This window comes from Pteropus vampyrus, unplaced genomic scaffold, assembly GCF_000151845.1.
Source record: "Pteropus vampyrus isolate Shadow unplaced genomic scaffold, Pvam_2.0 Scaffold80, whole genome shotgun sequence".
NCBI lineage: Eukaryota > Metazoa > Chordata > Mammalia > Chiroptera > Pteropodidae > Pteropus > Pteropus vampyrus.
Window position 1 is genome coordinate 4865738 of NW_011888861.1, and position 9631 is coordinate 4875368.

The 9631-nt window shown below is 39.0% G+C and overlaps 1 pseudogene; it reads left to right on the forward strand.

The window, feature by feature from the left end:
- Positions 1-8576: 8576 nt before the first annotated feature.
- On the forward strand, positions 8577-9028 carry LOC105293948 (annotated as a pseudogene).
- Positions 9029-9631: the final 603 nt, after the last annotated feature.

Genomic DNA, 9631 nt, shown 5'->3' on the forward strand with positions numbered 1-9631 from the left:
CAGTCCTATGTTAAATGCATATTGAAGTTTCCCTGTTAATGTGGGGGATAACACATGCTTCCAAACACCTGATTCTTCTAAGAAGTCAAGATTCATCTCCAGAAATCCTTAAGAGTACATATTTCACCCCTTTGCGTTATATACTTATTTGCTTACATTCTCCAGTTTTGTCTTATGTTCTTATCTCTCTCCAAATAAAAAAATAAGCTTTCTAAAGTCAAAGGCCATGTTATCTACTTCTCATATCCTCCCCAAAGCTCTAGAAACTTTATAGAATTTGGAAGTGTGCAGTAAATGCTTTCTGTTGAATATTTCACCAAAATTGTAATGCCCAATTATTTAGACTATTGCCAACCACTTAGTCTGTTACTCTTATCTCCAGTTCCATTCCGGAACACAACTACTTTTCTTTTTGCAGTATCTAAATCCAGCACAGAGTTGTACATTCTTCAAGGCCCCAGCTCCAGTCCTGTCTCCAATTCATCCTGGCTGCTTACTCACTCCTAAATTCGCATTGCCCCTGTTACTTCAGCCACATTTTTAAAAATAAAAATTGTATATCAAGTGTACAATGTGATATTTTGATATGCACATTCATTTTGTAATGACTACTAGGTCAAACTAATTAACATATTCATCACCTCAAATAGTTACCACAGTGACATTTTGGGAGCTTTAAAAGTTTGTTCCATGTTATCTTGTTTTCTGATTATGTCATTTATATATCTTGTCTCTCCTAATTCAGTCAAACATTCATTGGGGCCATGATTTGTCTCATTTTGAGGCAGCCCTTGGCAATGAGGCCAGTCACTGGTGGGACTCAGTTGTTTCTAATATTAACTCTCTCAGAGACTATAAGCCATTCATTTGACCCTTCTAGGCCTCATCTTCATCATCAATGAAGTGAGATGGTTAAATTCAATTATCAACAGACATTTCTGGATCTAACATACTCTGATCTTACTTTGATTTTTGTGCTGTGCTTCCTGTTTCCCTCTCAGTGCTGGCCCCTAAGTAGACTTAAATACACAGTTTGTTGAGTAAGGATTGCTAGGGCAAGTTTCTTTATACTTCTATATTATTAATTTCCTAATATAACTTTATACAGTTGACACTTGAAGGGGGTGGGTTTGAACTGTGCAAGTCCATACATAGATTTTTTTCAGTTGTCCCACACAGTTCAAACCTGTGTTGATCAAGGGTCAATTAGGGGCCGGGAATTTGGGTAGGGGGAGAACTAACTTAAGGTATACTCAGATTTGCACCTCCAAGGGTGGCGGGTTCCTCTAACCCCCACATTGTCAAGGGTCAACTGTACTTCTCTATGATATCTAATGATACCTTTAATTTGAATAACTTTTTATGGTGTTTAAAGGACAGCCATGGCAATATCACTTAATCCATAAAATAACCCAAATTAAGATAGGTCTTGTCCTCCCTCTTCCAATGTGGAAATGAAATATTAAGAGATAATAACTTGCTCAAGATCATACAACTAGTATAGGCTGACAGAACCAGGAGTCACACCCAGAGCTCCTGACTCCACATCCCTGTGCACACCACCCCCTGGTTTTCAAAATGTGATCCAAGACATTATTCCATGAAATGTTACTGGATGTGGCTGGAAAGGAAAGAATGCTGTGACAAAAGAGATTTGGAAATTGCTAATTTACACAAAGATAATCTGATTACTTTCCCATAGGATTTTTAAAATCCCAAAGAGGCATACTTATTTGACCACAGAAACCATTTTTTAAGAAAGAGCTGATATCTATGAAATAGTCTTAGAGACACACTTCATCCAATGTGATGAATTTATGCTTCATAAATGATTGCTGGCTGCCAATAATTCTTACCTGAGTGACTGGATACTTTCTGTGAAGTTTCTAATTTTATATAGGTCTATCTTCATATGTGGGGGAGGGGAGTAAGGAGGAGAGATGTAAAAAAGAATCTTTGACTGACATCAGGTTTATAAATAACTATGAGCCAGTGTACTCAGAAGGTGGGGGCTTCTATTGAAAGAAGGTAGAGAAGCTATTTCGAGCTGACTGAGATTTGCAAGAGTATTTTAAAACACACTAGGAGGTAAACTCAGAAGTAAACAGCCTTCTTAAGAGTGAGTGATGTCAAGGAGACGTTTTAGTTTTTTTTGGTGTTATTCACTGCATCCTGTCCCTGAATTTAGTCTTATTTATCAAGCCTCACTAAAATGCCACAGCACAACCAGATACAATAAAATGATGTTCTAAATCTACCAGTTGACTGTGGACCTTGTTTATACAAGTCACCGAAAGTCCCTGGTTCTTTGGATTATTTAAAATTTGAGAACTAGTATTACTATTCTGCTGAGATTGTGTCTTGTGTTATTGAAAGAGAGCTGGCCCTAATTCAGAAACCCTGGTAAGGCAGCCAAGACGGGAAACCTGCAGTTCCTAAGAATAGAAGTTACTGTTTACAATAATACTGTACTCTATGGTTTTCTTTTGTGGGCGGCGGGGGAGATCTTATCACTGATTAGCTAATCCACAGGGAATCATTAGGAAGAAACTGAGGCACAGAGATGACATGGTTCCCCTAAGTAGGCAGGAATAGAGGGAAGGAGCAGTATAAATCAAGACACCTTCTGGTGCAAATGAAAAAAGCCCTAATGAAAATAGCTAATGGAAAAATAGGGGGAGGTGGGAGGGGTTTAGTTCACCTAACTGGGAAATCCAGAATCCTAGTTTCAGGGCTACAAATGATATTATCAACTTTCCCTCCCTCCTTCCTTCTCTTTCTCTCACAATTCATTTTAGCATTTCTTTCTTCTGTCAGCTTCTGCATGCAGCTAGTAAAGATAGCTCCAAAGAAAACTCTTTCCCACCATGAAAGTAGGGATGCTGCAGAATTTGTTATCAGAAAGAGTGGGAGAAAAACATTCGGGGCAGCAAAAAAGCAGTAGCAATCACATTCCACCACAAAAGTCATTAGTTCTTCAATCCGTCAGAAGCACAGAAATAATTAGGGTAGGAGAAAAGTACCTTTCACCAATCGGAAGATTCTTCTGAGGATTCTTCGATTCCAGACTAGTCCAGTTCAGTCTGGAGCTACACTCTTATTCAATCCAACTTCCATAGTTTGAGGTTTTCATAAACATGACACATGCCAAGATGCTGGTTGATCTCCATACTTCTGCCCACAGCTCCTATGAATCTATGTACACTGCTCAACAAAAACACAGCCTATCTTCTATAAAAATTGTGACATCTACAAAGTTTACATTGTTTTTTCCAAAACAATGTTTCTGAAATCCCAGAGTCACCTACACCTTTACAGGAAAACAGCATCATCTCCCTTTCTGATACTACACATATATAGTAAAACAGGAAAGATTGGGGCATCAGCAGTTACACTGTGACTAAAACTTAGTGGATTATTACTTTCCAGATGTTTGTCTTTCTCGATTGTCAAGCATTCATTTAAAAAAAAAAATTGTTGAACATTTATTCAGGATGTAAAATTAAATAAAACATAGACCCTGTCCTCAAAGCGAGCACACAAAGTACTAAGAATTTTGCCTTTTGTAAAAGGAATGTCAAGGAAGACAGAAGTGAGAAGATATTTAGAGGTAGAAGGGGTGTTCCAGGCTCTACTCAAGGCTGATCAGGAGCTGCTCTAGTCTTGAGCCCCACAGCAGTTTACAGAAGAGGCCCTCATGCCTTAACTCCAACCCCTGTCTATCCATTCTTCAGCCCTAAGATTCACAGATGCCAAAGATCCAGAAGGTCAGCCCCTTCATCGTTCTTTTTCTTTTTCTCTCCTTCTAGCTTTCATTCGTTCATTCATTCATTGATTCATCGATTCATCCAAAGAGTACCTAAAGACTGCTTACAATGCTCCCCTTTCTCTGCACACTCCCTTATCTGGATCCTTGCAGCCCTCCTGAATGAACACTGTAGAGCTTCTGTTGCCTTAGCCCCACAGTCCTCAGATGAGAAAAGCAGCTGGAGTGGGAAAAAGGGAGGAGGGACTGACTCTAGAAAGTCCAGAGAACCTGGGACAAGACAAGATAACCCAGATTGTCAGAATCTTGCCTTTGTTATTACAAAATGACAGTGTTTACATATATCCATGTGTGCATGTGCCCAAGATAAGGAAGGTGAGGGCTTTCAAACAGTGCACTGTATCTAGGGGCACTTATGATTCTAGATAAATACGGATACAAAAAGAAAAACTGTAAAATCAGTTGACTTAATAGCAAGATTACACTGGAAATCTGAAATCTTGAGGTTTCAGTTTTTTGTGACCTTGAACAAGTCCCTTCACTAAGCCTCACTTTCTTTATTTGTGAAAAAGGGGACTAACCTAGACACACCCTAGAAGCCCTTCCAAATCTAATAGTCTATGATTATATACAAATTAATACTAATCTTGGCAATTTGTGATCATATCAATTTTATATAACATGGTTAACGTGATTGTAAATTTTTAGTACAACAATAAATTCTTTGATATACACACAGTGCATAAACTATGGTCACAGTTTATTAGCTGTGTTCTCAGATTCATGGTATATAAACATTTTTATCAAAAACCTAGAAAGAGACAGATAGATGAAAGAAAGGAGAAAGGAAAGAAAGGAAGGAAGGAAGGAAGGAAAGATATTGGTTACAGCTTATGCTTTGAGCACTCTATTTATATTCATATTTTTGAAGTTGAGACTAAGGTCACAGTTGATAGGAGAATCCATATCTCCCAAGCAACCTAGAATGGATTCTAAGGGATTTTCTCAACCTAGAGACCAGGAGAAACCAGGAAGGAGGCTAGGTACTCTAAAGTTACAACAGAGCAGATGCTTGGCGATTTCTCAGTCATATCAATATGCCTGCAGCTGTCCCAAACATTTCCAGTTTTCAGATAGAGATGGTTGAAATCACGTTCCTTCTCCATCTCCCTGCTTACAAAGTACCTAGCACTTACCTAGCAAAACATTTATCACACAGTAGATAAATGCTTCTTAAATAAATGAATGGAATGTGGCACTGTGCCAATTATCATTTGGTTCACAAATAATTCTCTGCATCTGGAGTGCTCTTTCAAATAGGTCAGCTCCCACCAAGGAGTTGCAATTATTGAGGAAGTGAAACCGTTTGACAAGTGGCACTTAAAAGATCTCTGCTTTGCTTTCCAGCCAGCACTTCTCTTATGAAATGTCCAAAGAAGAGAGGACAAAATGAAAAATTTCCTATTACGTCAGTAATGTAACAGGCCCAGACATTTTCATAAAGTGAGTCTAAAAGTCAAGACCGGCATAGATATATTCGTCTGACAAGTGATATTTGTCTGCTGCTATTATCGACTGAGTTGTGTACCCCACATCCAGCCAATTAAAATCTTGAAGTCCTAACCCTCAGTACCTCAGAATGTGTTTGTATTTGGAGGTAAGGTCTTTAAAAAGGTAATTAAGTTAAAATGAGGTCATTAGGGTGCGCCTTTATCCAATATGACTAGTATCATTTTAAAAAGAAATAATTTGGACACAGACACACAAAGAGGGAAGACCACATGAAAACACAGAGATAGACATCTACAGCCCAAGGAGAAATGTTTTAGAAGAAACCAACTTTGCTGCCACCTTAATCTTAGACTTTTAGCTTCCAGAAATATGAGAAAATAAATTACTTGTTTAAGCCCCCTAGTCTTTGGTACTTTGTTATGGCAGTCCCAGAAAACTAATACAGTTGCCTTGCAAATTTAACCTTTGATATATGAAAATAAAACTGACCAGTGGCCAAAAGGGCCTGATGTTGAGTCGTCTTTCTAACGATAGGGATAGGCTGTGTAGATCTATTCTTGCATCCACTTCCCCTGTGACATGAATTTGCAAGACGAAGTAGGTGAGATTAGGGTCTTCTATAGATGACATTTCCAGACATTGGTCTCCCAGCCTGGGTCTGCTTGAACCAAAGATTTATAACTTTTGAGGTGACATGGGTGTGGGGAGTGGGGTAGAAGAGGGTAAGGGGTAAAGCTTCTCAATTTTCAGTATTGTGACCCAAAGATGGGCCCAATATCCACAACTGGGGCAAGTACTTCCCTTTTAAGAAAATTTTTTGTTCCTCTCTGGCTTTCATCCAAGGTTCCTGCTTTCCCCCAAGAATTAGCACCATCAATTGGCCATTTGAAGGCTTTTTCCTCCTAAACAATAGGGAAAGAAGAGTTTCAAAAAGAGTGTCATTCTCTGCCTAACCACCCCCCCACACACAGACACATTTTTAAATAAAGAAATAGCCCAAGTATTTGATTTTTCTGGTTTAGTAGAAGGGTTTATACTGTACAGAGTATTATTTAAACACAATGAAAAATTTTACAATAGTTGACAATAACTTTAAAAGCCCAACATGAATGGTCTTTATATCTCCCAAAGTAACTGGCTTTTTACTTATCCACAGCCCAAATTATTATCTAGGTGAAGAGAGGCACTTAATAAAATACCTCCTTTCTTAAATCTATGATCACGGTTGACCACAAATCATTTGCTGTCCTTTTAAGTAGTTAGTTGGACTACACAAAAAACATCCAAACATTAGAATATCATTCCTAAAGAGAAAAAAAATTTTTCCCTTTGGGATAAGGCATTCCAAGATCTAGAGATCTATTTTTAAATGAAAATTCTATGAGAGAGTTATTAAACCATTATCAGTCATTAATATGTTAGCATGAATTAAGTATCAGAGATTAGCAAGCCATTTCTAGCAAGGTATAAGGAAACAACATGAGGAAGTGTTGATCTGTATGTCAGGTTATTACCTTTTACAGTAGGCAAGAATCTTTTAGGGCACTTGTTTGAAATGTAGATTTCTGGCCACCAGCCTAGAGTTCTGCTTTAGTAGGTCTAGGGTGAGGTCCAGGAATTTGCTTTGAACAGGTATTGCAGATATTTCTTATGCTGTAAATCTTGTCATCTACACTTCTGAGAACACTGGCTTACATGCTGCCCCTCTGTTTCTGGCATGTGTTTCTCGGGCCTTTCAAAGATGGATCTCCTAAAAGCCTCATTAAAGCATCTAGAGAGATCCCTGGCTTTTAATGTCCCCAGGATCCTAATTATTCCCTCTGGACTAGGCACACTAAAGTGACTAGAACTGTGCTGCTTACTGACATCCCACACTATCTAGTTCTGTATGAACTGGCACCTGAATTATAGAATCTCTGCACTCTGGCTAGACCCTATGTCAAGAGGGTACTCTGAGCCAGAAATCAGAGACTGGGTCAGATTCTGTCTGGGAAGGTTGGCCCAAGGTTAGCTATCTGGGAAATAAGCATTTGGAGCAGAAGGATTTGAGACCAGAAAAGGAAGGTAAATGAATGCCAGAGATAATTTCTTTCACGTGAATCCTGCTTTATAGACTGTTACTGCTTCCACTTATTCTTTTCTGGAAGGTAAATATATTAAAAGTATCATTTATATCTCAGCTTTCTTATCAATTAAATGGAGAAGTTATCACATGTCCTAGTATGGATTTTGATGAGGGAAAAATATTGGAAATATCAAAATCAACTGAAAGGAAAAGCAGTAGAGGAACACAGGTAGCATTGTAAATACCCTTTAGTATGTGACACAGATATATTCCTGAAATTTTTATTATAAAGCAGATTCTGCATAGAGAATTTACTTTTCTGAACTTCTCATTAGAATACTGAAAATGCATTCTTCTGGAAAATGATTTCTTGGGAGCTTGCAATTGCACCCTCATATTTAACCTCTAAGCACACAGTCTACCATTCTACATGCCATGGTCTGCTATCCTAAAATACTCATAATCTCTCTCTTCCTCAGAACCTGATATTGTGCCCTAATCATTAAAAACATGTCTAATGACCCACAAGACCACTGCTAGCTAGGCTCAGTATTAAGTGACCAGAACAAGTGCTTTGCTATCCTTCTGTCACCGCTTTCAGGTTAAAGACCAGTCCCACAAACTCTCTTCCTTTGCTTTCCTGTACTCTGATTTTTTCAGCCAGAAATTCACCAATTCAAAACTACTGTATTCTTCAAAATTTTCCCTTACTTCTTCCTTCTTTGAAAGTGATTGTTTAAAAAAACCAAACCACTTTTAATACCCTTACCTCTTTCCCACAAAAACTGTTTTTTAACAGAGTTGCTAATCAAAAAAGTACACCTCTCTTTCCTTTTTACCTTCAGCTTTCTTGATTTCTATCTAGCTTTTCTCTCAACACCTCAGATCTCAAAGCCATTATGTGCTACCACTAGAGGCTACCACTTTCAATGGCACAGCTCTATAGATTAAGCAGAACAATTTATTATTTATGCACTCTTGAGCTCAAATTCATGAATGACAGCCATGACTAGGAAATGTGAGGTCTGGGTAAGAGTCTACGTTTTGGTTTGTCCAAGATTTTCCTGGTGTTAGCCCTGAGAGTCCCACATCCCACAAAACCCCTCAGTGCTGGGCAGACTGTCAAGGTTGGTCATCTCAGCTTAGAAAGAGATTTGCAACTGCGAGCTCCATGAAGACAGAGCCTTTGCTCCATTCTAGACTGCACATCCAAAATGAAGGGCAGAGCTCTTTCCGCCATCTTTCCGTGCTGCCATAATGGGGTGCATGAACGTCCTGGCCAATGTGCTCAAGAGCATCAACAATGCTAAAAAGAGAGGCAAATGCCAGGTTCTTATTAGGCCGTGCTCTAAAGTCATCGTCCGGTTTCTGACTGTGATGATGAAGCATGGTTACACTGGCAAATTCGAAATCATTGATGATCATAGAGCTGGGGAAATTGTTGGGAATCTCACAGGCAGGTTAAACAAGTATGGAGTGATCAGCCCTAGATTCGATGTGCAAATCAAGGATCTGGAAAAATGGCAGAACAATCTGCTCCCGTCCTGTCAGTTTGGTTTCATTATGGACCAAGAAGAAGCAAGACGAAAATACACAGGAGGGAAAATCCTGGGATTCTCTTTCTAGGGATGTAATACATATGTTCAAATAAAATGCCTCAATGGACAAAAAAAAAAAAAAAAAAATGAAGGGCAGAGCAAGCCCTTAATAAATATTTTTGGAATGATGGAATCAATGAATGTCCGCTCAACAAAGAATGTTCTCATTGTACCCATTCCTCTGAATACTTGGAAGGAAAAGAAGGACAGAAATCCCAGATACCAGTAGCCAATAGCATGCATTTGACCTCTCTGATCCACAAAGGAGTCATTCATGGAGTTATCTTTCCAGGACCCCCAGGAAATGCTTCCAAGTCTTGCCAGTCTTACCCAAAAGCATAAGTCTCAGTACAGACCTGGAGGCAAATCTTTCAAAGCTGTGATTTTAAAGCCAGCAGCAGTGGAGAATCATGGGAGTGGCACAACTTCCAAAATCCAAGGTTAATAGGCTGTGAATTGCCACTTTCTTCACTCATTGTCTGTGCTTCAGCAGTTTCTTTAACCTACAGTCATTCGGTTTGGGGAGAAGAAGAAAGTGGGACTAGCAGCAGCTGCAAGGGGGCAGCCGACAACAATGCTCTCTCCTCCCCTTGTCCATACCCTTCGCATCACACTTGCACCCCAAAAGCATCAGGCATTCAATTATACAGTAGATATTTATACAGCCTACCCAAAGCAAATTCCTATTTA